At 42.9% G+C, this 14,412-nt stretch overlaps 1 long non-coding RNA gene and 1 pseudogene across 2 annotated transcripts in view; both read left to right on the top strand.

Moving 5' to 3' along the window:
* The window catches only part of LOC309703066 (Fc receptor-like protein 5), a 55,641-nt pseudogene extending 48,171 nt beyond the window's left edge, over positions 1-7,470 (top strand). Inside the window, exon 9 of the transcript in view lies at positions 7,187-7,470. The product of the transcript in view is annotated as an Fc receptor-like protein 5 (transcript). The remainder of the gene's footprint in view (positions 1-7,186) is intronic.
* Positions 4,970-5,950, top strand: LOC309702825. The gene is made up of 3 exons (XR_014275755.1): positions 4,970-5,100; positions 5,487-5,519; positions 5,901-5,950. It is a non-coding gene; the product is annotated as an uncharacterized lncRNA (long non-coding RNA).
* Positions 7,471-14,412: the final 6,942 nt, after the last annotated feature.

A 14,412-nucleotide genomic window follows, 5' to 3' on the forward strand; every position in this document is an offset into this window, starting at 1 on the left:
AAGACCGTCTTAAGGGAGACAAATGCCACTACAGCAGCGGACGGGAGAACGGGAGAAGTCCTTTCCCCAAACAATAACATGCGCTTTCTGATGACATCATAGAACAGAGACGGATTTTAGCACGTTACACCAGGTCATGCCAAAAGGGGGCACTAAAGAGTAACTTTCTCAGGGAAAATCTATTTAAACAGAATACGGTTACATGGTGACAGAACAGACGTGCTGTAAATGTTCATTTATCTCTGAAATAAATAAAATCATCCATCACTCTCTCTGTCCACAACATCATATACAGATACAGTGATACAAATAAATTATTTAAAAATCATGCAATGTGATTTCCTGAATTGTTTTTAAAATCCTGTCTCTCACAGTGGGAATGCAGCTACATTGTGAATTTCAGATCCCTCCATGATTTCTAAGTTGGAGAACTTGCAAATTCGCAGGGTGTTCAAATACTTATAATAATAATGGATTGGATTTATATAGCGCTTTTCAAGGCACCCAAAGCGCTTTACAGTGCCACTATTCATTCACTCTCACATTCATACACTGGTGGAGGCAAGCTACAGTTGCAGCCACAGATGCCCTGGGGCAGACTGACAGAAGCGAGGCTGCCATATCGCGCCATCGGCCCCTCTGGCCAACACCAGTAGGCAAGTAGGGTAAAGTGTCTTGCCCAGGGACACAACGACCAGGACAGAGAGCCCAGGGATCGAAGCGGCGACCTTCCGGTTACAGATGCGATTCCCAACCCCCTGAGCCACGGTCGCTCGTCTTTGTATGTTTTTCTTCTTACTGCAACTTCCAAACAGGCCAGTTCCTCACAGTATAACACAAAACTCCAAAGTATAATCACTGCTTTGTAACCAGCAGAGGAGCCAGTAAATCATCTAAACCTACTGATACTAATGTGTCTGTTTGGCTGCTGTTACAGAAATGGTTCCTACACCTGTGATGATGACGTCAGTGTTTGACTCCAAACTGTCTGCTGGACTCTGCAGTATCACAGAGTCCACAAGTTTTTAGACTTCATGTCTGGAGGCATTACAACCTCATGATATATTGATATGTACTGAAATTTTTGCACTTACTTAACATAAACTGCAAAAACATGAAGTAACATCTTAATGTATTTTTCCTTTCCCACAGAAAAGTGGAGGGAAGGAAAAACACACCTGCTGTTCAACAATCTAAAACACTTCGATATCAACATGTTTGTGAGTGTGTGTAGATGATACTGCAACAAACCTTAACTGTAACCTTTGTAAGAAAGTGTTTGACAGAATAAGGATAGATGCTGTGTTTACATGCTTTAACTATTATTAATATTATAGACTGTATATTGAGAATGAGAAGTGAGAAACTGAGGTACACCGCATTCTCATATGGAGGGGATTAGCCAATCACAAAGTTACCACACAAAGCTTTCACTGCTCTGCTGTCCTTTTGGACTCTAATGTGGGCGGAGCCTATAGTAGCTTTCATTGTGTAAAAGATCACCTAGACAGGTTATGGAGAGACAGACAACCATTCATGTTCACATTCACACCTGCAGGCAATCATTGGAATCACCAGTTAACATAATAATATATGACTTTGGACTCTGGGGAGAAGTCAGATAGGTAGAGGGAGAACATGCAAACTTCACACAAACAGTCCAGCTGGTGGATTCAAACCAACAACTTTCTTCTTGTGAGGCAACAGTATGAACCACAGTCATTCAGCTCATGGTGGTCTAAGAAGTTTGGAAGGAAAGTGACTAAACTTCTTTAACTTTCTTGAAGACGTGTCACCTCTCATCTAAGAGGCTTTTTCATTTCTAAAAGCAAACAGTAAAGAGTCTCAGGTATTTGAACCTCAGTGAGGGTTTTACTTTAAGTGGGTCATAGACCCACAATTAATGACGTGAGTCATCACATGAGCCAAGCTGTGAAAAAAGGTGCGAGAGTCTGGGGAGGGTCTGTGCTGGCGGACGTTGGTTACTGGCCTGGTAGCCTGGCTACCCTTGGGTGGGTCTCGGACGGGCGTGGAGGCTTGGGGGTCTGGGGGTGCTCCGCCCTGGTCTGGGGTGCTGGCTGGGCCTTGGGGGCTTAGGTCCTGGTTGTTGTGTCGCCGGAGCTGTGGGTGCATGGGGGCTCAGCCCCGGTGCAGGGGACCTCTGGTGCATCGGCCCAACTGGAGGGCTCTCTAACTGGTGAGGAGGCTGTTATATCTTTGCAGGAGGTCTCCTCTCTACAGGAGCTCACTCTGCAGGTGGGGGAGAGATATAGGAGAGGTAGAGAATGAACTCAACCTGGGTGTCTATTGTCTTGTGTCGTTTGGGAGATGATTGGATGATGGGGTGGGTGCAGTTTTCTCTGCGGTGGGGTCGGGTGGGCTGCCCCCCTCTGTGGGGCTGGGCGGTGCTGCTGCTGTGGGCCCCAGTCCGGGTGGGCCTAGGTCCCCTTGCCCTGGTGGGTTCCAGAGTGTGGGGGTGGCTACTGGGGTTAGCGGGGGAGCTGACCCCAGGGAGGGGCCGCTTTCCCCTCCCTTTCCTCCCTTTCCTCCCTCCCCATCCTCAGCTGCCTCCCTCTCATCTCATGCCCTCCAAAGTATGGAGGCCTATCTCCCCTCACCACACTCCCTGCCGGTGGCTCAGACGTTGGTGTGTTGGTGGTTCTTGTCGATTGGGGCTGGGCGCTCATGTATGTACCGGCTCACTCCTGGTGGCCGATTGGCGGGGCCTGGCGCCTGTGGCCCGGCTGAGCCCCTTCCGGGGGGTGGGGTGCCCTCAGGCCTCTGGCCTCTGGGCCTGAGGCTCGGTCCTCTCTGGCACAGCTGGCTGCCGGCAGAGCCCACGGGCACGCCACTGCAACCCCCTCTGGCCTCTGCTCCGTAGCTGCTGGGTGACCTCTTGTTTGGGGCTCTACTCTACTCAGCTCTTCCCCGGAGGGTGGCACGGTTGCTCCCCTTTGGTGGTCCTCCTTGGGTCCTCGTACTCTGGGGCCTCTGGATGTCTGGGGCCTGGATCTCCTCCATACCTGCTTCATGCCCTGGGGGACGGGGCTATGGCTCCCCACACTCCCTAGCACAGTGGTCCCCAACCTTTTTTGCGCCACGGACCGGTTTATGCTCGACAATATTTTCACGGACCGGCCTTTAAGGTGTCGCGGATAAATACAACAAAATAAAACTAGTACCGGTACCGAAAAAAAGAAGATTGATTCATAACACACGTGAAAAGACCCAGGAAAACCGAGTTAACGATAAAAACGATAACAAAATAACGCTGAAAACCGATAAAGACCCTCAAAACCATGCATTTCACACCTGAGCCTCAACTCTCGCGGCCCGGTACCAAACGACTCACGGACCGGTACCGGTCCGAGGCCTGGGGGTTTGGGACCGCTGCCCTCGTTACATGGAGAAACCCTTTGAATACAAGTGTGCTGATCCACACAGGTGTACACACGGGTGTTCACAGACACAAACTACACCTTTCTTGGCTGCTGCCTCAAAGCACATTGTGCGCTGTCGATCTTGCGTGCTGCACAATAACATTTAATATTTAGTATCTACTGTTATCTACTGCTAGCTAGTTCATTGTGATGGTGTTGTATTTATTATGTTGCGCTTTTTTGTTTGTTTTTCTCCATATAGTTGATCCAGGTGTTTTGTTTGTTTTTCTTTCTTTCTCCCCCCTTTCTCACGTCTCTTCTCCCCTCTATTTTTCTTTCTCTCCCTCTTTCTTTCATTCTTTCTCCCTGTCCTATCCCCTAATCATGTCTGTCCCGTCTGTAACAACCGAAAATAAAATAAAATAAATACCTAATTAGAATAAAGGTCAATCAAATGGACCAATATGGCAAGGCCATGATGATCCACTTGGTAAAATAAACCTTTCTTGGCCTTAAGACAACAATTCTGATGGCTAAAGATCTAAATGGGACAGGCAAAAAAAAAAGAAAGTGAGCCGTTATGGAGCTTTTTGTACTTAAAAAACACATTCATGAATCAAAGCTAATCAGTGCTCTGTGTATGACTTATTTAGTGAGTCAAAAATACAAAAGAGTGGCCGTACAGATGAAAGTTTACAGTTTTACCATTGTTTTAAGTCACAGTATGTGTGTCTGCTCAGACTTTCCAAGCGGTAAATGTGAGTTTAGTTCCACAAAAAAAACCAAAAACTTTTCAACTGGTAACTCAGAATTTCCAACTTCTGGCTTATTCAGAAATTATCACCGGAGATTTTGTGTGAGAATGCTGTGAGAGGTTGCCTCACCCCATCATGTGATGTATTGAGGTCACCTGAAGAAAGATACTAGTGGGGGTTGATGTGCCTGGGAAGAGATCTCAAAACAGGATTGTAGTTGGCTGACAGCTGACGCCATAAGGCACCACCTCTGGTTAATGATGGTCATTCACAGTAGAGACGGCCTCTTTCACTCCTCTTTCAAACCATCATACTTGTCTGTTCAAAATGTGAACACTGGCACCTTTAAATGAGTGATATTTGATATGATATTGGAAGCAGATGAAACCAAATAAATATTTGGAGATCATTGTCTGTGCATAATCCTGGAGAGTGAGTGAGTGAGGTGGCCTGAAACTGAGAACAACACATTTTGGGAAGACAACATTCATGTATCGCAAAATAAATGTCTGTGGATCTACACAAACATTGACTGATAAGATGACTCAAGATAAAATATTCCAACATTATGATGATCCACAGCACACTGCACACATCACATAAAAGTCTCTGAGAATAAAACATAATTATGAGCTGGTAAATATGTCACCTGACCTGAAACAACAGGAGGTAAGAAGCAAACACAAGAAGCAAGCCTGCATGTTTGCAGTGGACAGGAAATGTGAACACGTCACACAACTGCTGTGGTCAAAGCTACAGGAGCTGTTTGAGGTTTGTATAAAAGGAAAGGAAGCACAGAGAGGCCACAGTCAGAAGAAACACTCTGCTCTTATCTGTATTAAATGCAGCTTCTCTTTTTATTATTGATGTAAAGTCAAAGTGTTTGAGATCAGCTGAGGATCAGAGTGCAGCAGGGCTGGATGTGAGGATGGGGCACTCTTTGCTCTGCATGACGGGGTTATTGTGTAAGTACATTTGTGACATTGTTTGAATGGCACTGATTAATGAAAGTGTTTCTCATGTGTGAGAATTAGAGTGTATCACTGGTTTGAAGTGTTTATGTGAGAGTTTGAACAAAGCATATTTGTGATGTTTATGAAAGTTACAGACAAATGTTGGCTGGTTCCTTGGTTCAGTTTAGTCTGGAGTATCGTGTTGGATACATCGCTGCTTGTTGCACTTGACTCATTGCTGTGTACAAGTTCATATATTAATAGTGTTTTATGCACAGAAATATTTTGATGAGCAGTAACTGCGTCATGTGAAAACTTATCTTTAAAAAACACTTTTGTTCATTTTGATTTTGATTTTCTGTCAGTTTGATCCTGATGATGTTTAATCTTTACTTTAGTGCTCGGTTCTCTCTTCTACGTTAATGCTGAAGGTGAGAAATGGTTCATTTTCTTTTCTTCACATTTATATAATATGTATAATTTTAATCTGATATTTTATATTTCATGCACCATTTTAAATCACATCCTGTTTCTCTGTTTGTGCATCGTTTTATTTAAGATACTAAATGGGTTTATAAACAGTGAGTGAGTTAAATCCTGCAGGTCTGTGCAGTCACTCTGTGGTTTTACTCAGAATATTAATTAACTGCTTTAATTTGTTTCATAAAAACACATCTTATTATTTTCAAGTCCAAATGTCACCAGGATGCAGTAAATCTTTTGACTCTTAACAGCAGCAATAAAAATCAGTTCAGCTTCAAAATGACTTTATTCTTCCATCAATCTCTAACTTGATGTGTTTATGTGAACAGTTCCCAATAAGCCCACCGTGATCCTCCAACCATCCTGGCCTCAGATATACAGCAGTGAGACAGTCACTGTCAGATGTGGAGGAACTCAGTCGGTGTTTGTATGGAGAGAAGACAAGTTAATCAGACCTCGAACATCTGAATACAGAATCAGCAGAGCTACTGAGTCTGACAGTGGAGGATACAGCTGCTGCACCATGAGTCTTTCAGTCTGCAGTGACACCATCACACTGACTGTATCATGTAAGTTGGACACATTTCATTGAGTCATATTGTTCTTTGTTTTAGTTTAGTAACAAAATCAGAGAAAATCGTAACAAACATTAAACACAGATGTGATGATCTCAGTTTCTTCAGTACCTGCACATGTGTAGTTTCCACCACTGCAGCTCAGAATTATACACAATTATTTTGTTTTTATAATTTATTTGAAGTTGTGGATCAAACATGATCAATAAATACAGAATGAGCAGAGCTGCTGTCTGACGATGGAAATACAGATGCTGAAAAAAGAAAAGGCTGATCATCAACAGAGAAGAGTTCTGTTACCACATCACAGCCCTGGTTGGGGTCGGGGATAGCATACAGTATGAAAAACATCTGTGTGAATTATGACTGATAAATGCTGCTGACTGTGCACTGGTTATGCATCTTTATGCATATATATTTATGTGATCATGATCCTTAAAACAAACATTTAAATAAAAAACAGATTAACAAAAAATCTGAAAATAAGAGCGACCACAATCAACTGGCCTCAGATCAGCTAACAGTGTATAGTTCGCCTGTTTCTGCATTTAGGAGTACAGTTTGGTGACAGAGCATAAAAACAGTCTCACCTGATTCTTGATTCACTCGGATAAAGTTTTCATCATGTTATATACATCCAGTGTTAGCTCCTGGCTCTCTGGCTGGCTAACAGTTAGCTGAGATACCTGTGCTGTCCTCATGTGTGCTGCTGCCAGTTGTTGATTCTCATCAAATTTGCTTTGAAGACACTTTTTTTTCTTGTGCTGTTGGTGCCTGTTTGCATCAAGTGTGATGATCACACTGAGAAACCTGAGATCTATTATTGAACTCCATCCATCTTCTTAACCCATCATCCAGGGTTGTGACATATTAAGCACTTACTGAAATAAAAAAAATAATTATTATGAATTAATAAAAATAAATTGGATTTTTTTAAATTACTATTGAGTTTTTATGTTGAAATCTTTATTTGTTATATAACAAAGTTTTTCCTGAAGCAACTGACAGTCTGATGTTTGTCTTTCCTGTAACATCAACAGCAAGTAAACCCAGAGCCACACTGACAGCACAAAGTTCAGTCATACCAGCAGGGGGCAGTGTGACACTGAGCTGCTCTGTGGAGGGCTCTGCTGGCTGGAAGTTTGACTGGTTCAGACGTGATTCAGAGTTTTCTGGATCTCAGAAAATAGGAGCTGGAACATCAGAGCACACGATCAGTATTTCAGAAGGAGGCATCTATTACTGCAGAGGAGGGAGAGGAGATCCAGTTTACTACACAGAGGACAGCAGTGACGTCACAGTTGTGGAGATTTGTGAGTTTTAAACTTTCTATTAAGTTTCTCATGTGTTTCATACAAATGTAGAAATAAACATTGTGGCATCAACTCCAAAAAAAACCTGCATATTTATCGCTCATTAGCTGCTGTTAGTCTTTAAATTGTGTTTAATATTTGTATTAAATATTTTTGGCCTCTCTTTCTAAATGCTTCTTCATCCTAAACTGACTTTAAGTGGACATGAAAGACTACATGTATTAAGCCACAGAGCCATAAAACAAACAAACAAACAAACAAAAATAAAGGTTAATCCTGAACATGTTGTTATCCGAGGTCATCAACAGCTCAGCTAACATCAGGTCAGATCAGGGTCGGTAACCTGCGGCTCTTCCGCCCCTCAGCTGTGGCTCCCGCAAGCTTTGTGTGAAAAAATTAAAAATAAAAGTCCCACACAACATCCCCAACATCTGCAGGAGGAAGTTTACAGAGTGAGAAAAAGAAAAGTGTGTTTATAGCAGCAGCTACTGCAGCCAGAGAGAGTCTGACAGGCCCAGCTGTGAGCCACATGTTAGTATCCAGCTGTTCACTGTGTTCACCACCTCCAGAGGAAGAAAGTGTGCTGCTGTAACCTTCCCACGCCTCTCTCCATCTCTGCACTTTGCCGTAAGTTGACCCAGCAACCCGTTCTCACTCCCAAAGCGTAACATTTTACGCTAGGTGACAAATCGTCACCATATTACGTTTTCGGCTACCCACCACTGGATTCCAGCAATAACCCGCCGCGTACCATAAGAACGCCGAAGGTCTCCTTTCGCGTTCCTCAGGAACGCCGCGGGACGTGACAAAACGTCGACATGTTACGCCTCGGGAGTGAGAACGCTCTGGACCCAGAGCAGAAAGCTAGTTAGCAGCTACGAGCCAAACTCAGAACACTGAGCATCAGCCAGAGGTCTCCGTGGGTCAGAGCCGTGGATCTGGAGATAAACCTGCCGTTCTGACACTCATGTCAACATGACAAAGTCTGTTTTCCATAAGGAGACAAATTTGTGTTGAAAGTGTTACAAATGTGCACGATATGATCAACAAGCAATGATTTGTGACTTGAAAGCAGCTCACATTTGTGGATCTGTGTGAAGCTGGCAGTTAAATTAGACTCAAAACCCCACGTGGGCACGAGACGTGATCTGTGCGTGTCAGGTGATTCGTCCACATGTATTTAAGCTGTTGTGAGCTGTGTATTATCACCAGATATGCTGTTATTGTGCAATAAATATCTTTATGTTTTCGACCCTGAGCTGATGTATTTTATACTCAGGGCTGCCCGTGGCTGCATGAAAACAACAGAAGATGATCGCTCATTGAAATGGACTGAAGACATAATTATATACAAAGAGTTTTCATGATTATTCTTCTTATTTTACAATTATTTGACCACAGCTACTTAGACCCCCGGAGAGCAGCCATTTTGGGTTTCTACCTTAGACCCCCGCGGAGTCATCATTTTGCGTTTCTACCTTTAAAAGCCGGAGAGCAGTCAAATGCTGGAAGTGGAAGCTAAATTGGCTAGTCATTCATATGTATATTAGGTTGTTACCTAGGAATTCTGGAGGGAGGGGAGTGGGGGTGTGTGATTGAGGGGGTGGGGGAGTGGAGTGTTTCAGTTTGCCATCTTAGGGAGAAATCAACACACATGGGTGTAGGTCCTTTGTTGCTGACATTTATTGATGAAAACAGTACAAAAAACCAACCATTTGTACACATATGTACAAATAATAATAAAAAGTGAGTGAGTACATTTCAACATTTTCAGCAATCACTCACAATCCTGGCACTGCCATGGTATCTGTCGTCTGCATTTACCACATGTGTATCTGTAGCAGTGAACACATCGCACAGTGGCCTGATTTTTCTTGCATTTGTGTTTGACCTGACCTTGGCCTTAGCCGTTGGCTCTCCATCTGCAGCGTACGCTTCTATTGGGGTGAAAGGGAGACAGGTCCCCACATGTTCTTCACGCCACACTGTGCCGTCTCAGTCCCCAAACAAGCTCTCTTTTTCGGTGGAGAAGCAGTCTCCTCATCTGCAGTGTGAACAAATTCAAATTGTGAGCAATGGGAAGGTCAAACAAAATCACAAATGCATGCATAGATACTAATTATAATTCCAGTATCTCCTCCTCTGTATCCTCTGCATTTTCTTTCCTTGGAGAGGAGGTCCGTACACCACAGAATTCTTCAGGGCAATGAAGGATTAGGCTAAGTGCAGTGAGATTGTATCATATATATACCCTTGATCACAATTGATCAGACATTATTCTGATACAGAGGAGGAGATACTGGAATTATAATTAGTATCTATGCATGCATTTGTGATTTTGTTTGACCTTCCCATTGCTCACAATTTGAATTTGTTGGAAATAACAATTTATCTTATTTCTTAGGTGTTATCAACCTCTGCTGCCACGCTGACGGCGTATGCAGCCATATGCTGAAAATGTTGAAATGTATTCACTCACTCACTCACTCAACGGCGCTGACCAGTTGCCGTGTTTTATAACATGATTGACATGGCAGCACTGAATGCACATGTGCTGTATCAAGCATGCACCGGGACGAAGGAAAGACGGGTGGACTTCCTGGTGGCGCTTGCAACAGATAAAATTTATATTGATAAAAACAGTACAAAAACAGTACAAAAAACCAACCATTTGTACTCTGATTGATGCCACAAATAACAAATAACACTGCAACCCGTCACACCCCGCTTAGCGACACTGCAAGCGATTATGCTTTTATTGTACCAGTGGTCTGATTGATGCCACAAATAACAAATAACACTGCAACCCGTCACACCCCGCTTAGCGCCACTGCAAGCCACATATGCTTTTATGACAAGTCCACCCGCAGTGATCGAGCAAAGACTGATAAGTTCGCTGCAATTTCCAGTGTGTGGGGATCATTTGTCACCAACTGCATCACGTGCTACAACCCTGGTCTACATATCACCGTTGATGAACAGCTTTTCCCATCAAAGACTCGGTGCTGTTTCCTGCAGTATATTGCAAGTAAACCGGACAAGTTTGGGATCAAGTTTTGGGTGGCTTGCGACCTAAAATCCAAGTACATTTGCAATGTCTTCCCATATCTTGGCAAGGACCCCAATCGTCCCACTGGGGAGAGACTTTCTGAAAATGTAGTAATGAGGCTGATGGAACCATTCCTAGACAAGGGCAGAAATGTTACCACGGACAATTTTTTGTGGTGTTTTACTGTCAGATGTGAGATTCAGGGAGGTGAAGGAGCTCAGTGGACGTATGAATGGAGAGCAGCCAAGTTAAACACACCTCCAACATCCAATGAATACAGAATCATCAGAGCTACTGAGTCTGACAGTGGAGGATACAGCTGCCGGGGCAGAAGGGACTATTTCTTCTCAGAGTGGAGTGATATCATCACACTGACTGTATCATGTAAGATCTTTCATCCAGATTATTTCAAATTACTTATTGTGTTAATCTAACCTTTAATTGAAAATGAGTCATCTGCCTATTAAATAAAATCACAAATCAGATGTTAATTTATTTATTTTTTATTCTAGTAACTTTCAAACATGATAACAGACAGTTTGTGTTTATATTACAAAACTGATCATTTAACCATTTGTGGACAGGCTGCAGTCTTCAGTGTCCATGAACAGCATCAACATGCTGGTTCAGACGTTTCTTCTCAGGGTAGAAATTCTTTCTTTTCTTCTTGTATAAAAATATTTTTAATGTTAGTTTTAATTCAAAATTAATGGTTAAAAACATGTAACACATGTGAACATCATAGAAAAAGCAAGTGAATGTTTCAGTTCAACAAGCGCTCCAGTCAGACATTAAACTTCAGTAACACTGTGCAGTTATGAAACTTTAATCTGAGTCAAACTGATTTAATCAGCATTAAATAAATCAATGAAATAAACATCACCCCACAGATACAACCCCAGTGAATTATGTCCAGTGTTCACTCAGTGTGGGTGTTAAACTGTGTGACTGGAGTCGTGCTTTGTGGCATCGAGAGCTCAAAACACTCCGTCAGCAACAAACTGAGTATGGATTAAAAAAGTACACTTAGTGACAGACAAACAGGGTATTTTAAAACTTTACTTATACTCGATACCACTATAATTACTGCTTGTGAATTGAAATGCATTCTGGGATACCTGGCTGCCTCACGTCCACAGTACCACCAGTTCATCGCAGTCGATTTTCTAGTATTGATCTGTGCTGACTTACTCTACATGGTAACCAATCAGATGTTAGACGAGCTGCAGTGGCAGCGTTAAACAAGACCCTCCACAGGTTGATCACATTTTGGCAAGTTTGGTCTCACGAGGAACACAAACTCCATCTTTAGCTGAATTAAACTCAAAGGACTCCTGTGTGGTTTTATTTTATTGGAGACTTCATTGGAGTCTGTCAGCCTCTCTGATTGTTCAGTTTTTCTCTGTAAATAAGGTGTTTACATTATTCAAAATTAAATTTAAGATCATAGAAAACTACCTGAACTTGATGTTGGAACCATGTCAGCGATGGTCACGGTGCTCGAACAATAACAGACACCATTCAGTGTAGTGTGACTTTAGACTATTATTAAAGGGAAAAGTAGAGAGGACACAAACAAACTGACCATGGATTAAACATGGATAAAGTACTTTGTATTTGTAACATTTGTCTTTGAATAGATGAAGAATAAATCAGAGGGAATCTGTTGTGTAGTTGTGCATGAAGACAGTCTAATGTGTCACATGCAGGTAAATGTTTTCTGTTTGGTGCTAGAAGCTAAATGACTGAGTGAATTGGGCTCGTTATTGGGCTCATCTCGGACGGGGATGAGTCTGCCTACAGGAGGGAGGTTGAATGTCTGGTGTCCTGGTGCAGCCACAACAACCTGGTGCTGAATGCCCAGAAGACAGTGGAGATTATTGTGGACTTCAGGAAGCACACAGCCCCACTCCCCCCCATCATCCTGACTGACACCCCCATCACCTCTGTGGACTCATTCCGCTTCCTGGGTACCACCATCACCCAGGACCTGAAGTGGGAGCCCACCATCACCTCCGTCATCAAGAAAGCCCAGAAGAGGATGTACTTCCTGAGGCAGCTGAAGAAATTCAACCTGCCAACACGGACGATGATGCAATTCTACACTGCAATCATCGAGTCCATCCTCACCTCCTCCATCACCGTGTGGTACGCTGGAGCCACTATCAGGGACAAACAGAGACTGCAGCGTGTTGTGCGCTCTGCTGAGAAGGTGATTGGCTGCAGACTCCCATCTCTGCAGGACCTGTACACCTCCAGGACATTGCGGCGTGCAGCTCGGATCTCAGCTGACCCTTCTCACCCTGGACACAGTCTGTTCGACCTGCTCCCCTCAGGCAGGAGGCTCCGGTCCATTCGCACCAGAACCTCTCGCCATAAGAACAGTTTCTTCCCCTCTGCTGTCGGACACATGAACAATAACCGTATGACTGTTCCCACCACTAACACATGACCCTACGCTGTGTTCACTGCATCATTCCATGTTTGGCACTGATCACCACCTGCACTCATGTATATATCTTTCTACGTAGCACTCATAATTCTTATTCTCATGTATATATCTCATGTATATCTCATGCACATATCTTTCTACGTAGCACTTTTAATTCTTATTCTTACTTTTATTTTTCCATGTCTATTTAAGTGCAATTTATGACAGTATGTTTGCACTGAAGCACCGCAGCAATTTCCTAATGTTGTAAACCTGCTCAACATTTGGCAATAAAACCCTTTCTGATTCTGATTCTGATTCTGATTCTGAATGTGTGAAGTTTGATCATTACTATTAAGCACTTACTGAAAAAAACAACAAATTGCATATTTCTAAAATGATTCTTGAATTTTTTTACTTTCTCTTTAAAATCTTTATTTATTGTAACAAAGTTTTTCCTGAAACAACTGACAGTCTGATGTTTGTCTTTCCTGTAACTACAACAGCAAGTAAACCCAGAGTCACACTGACAGCACAAAGTTCAGTCATACCAGCAGGGGGCAGTGTGACACTGAGCTGCTCTGTGGAGGGCTCTGCTGGCTGGAAGTTTGACTGGTTCAGACGTGATTCAGAGTTTTCTGGAGCTCAGAAAATAGGAGCTGGAACATCAGAGCACACGATCAGTATTTCAGAAGGAGGCATCTATTACTGCAGAGGAGGGAGAGGAGATCCAGTTTTCTCCACAGAGGACAGTGCTGCAGTTACAATTCAGAAACAAGGTGAGGGTGAAATTTTGTTGTGAAATAAAAAAAAAAAAACAATGACTACATTAAAGTAACCATTTATAAATATAATTTTTTCAGTTTAATATTTGTTTTTATTTGTTTGTTGAACAGTTATGGCTGCTGTGAATCTGCAGCACAGCTGGTCTCAGATATTCACTGGTGAGACAATCACTCTCAGATGTGAGATTCAGGGAGGTGAAGGAAAGGTGTGGAAATATGAATGGACAGCACCCAACACAAACAGCCCTCCAACATCCAGTGAATACAGGATCAGCAGAGTTTCAGTGTCCCACAGTGGAGTCTACAGATGTCGGGGTAGCAGTGACTATCTCTTAACAGGATGGAGTGATGCCTTCAGACTGACAGTTTCATGTGAGTTGGACCATGATTCATGCTGACATTTCATGTTTTCATGTTTACATCTGTCTTAACAGGAAAACTCCAACAATGATCCAGCTGTCTGCAGGCAGCTCAGGACAACAGTTTTTCTCACTGTGCAAACAGAAAGGAGAGACACCATGGAGGCTCTTAAAATATCAGCAATTTAAAGAGGAATGTACAGAGATGACAGTTTGATAAGAGAATGATAAATCAGTGAAATCTTTAGTTTGTTAAACAGTCTAATGTGTCACATGCAGGTAGGGATGGGAATGGATAAGAATTTATTGATTCTCATTGGCTCCACTTT

The sequence above is a fragment of the Aulonocara stuartgranti genome (genome assembly GCF_965226115.1).
Source record: "Aulonocara stuartgranti genome assembly, chromosome: 3".
In the NCBI taxonomy this organism is placed as follows: domain Eukaryota; kingdom Metazoa; phylum Chordata; class Actinopteri; order Cichliformes; family Cichlidae; genus Aulonocara; species Aulonocara stuartgranti.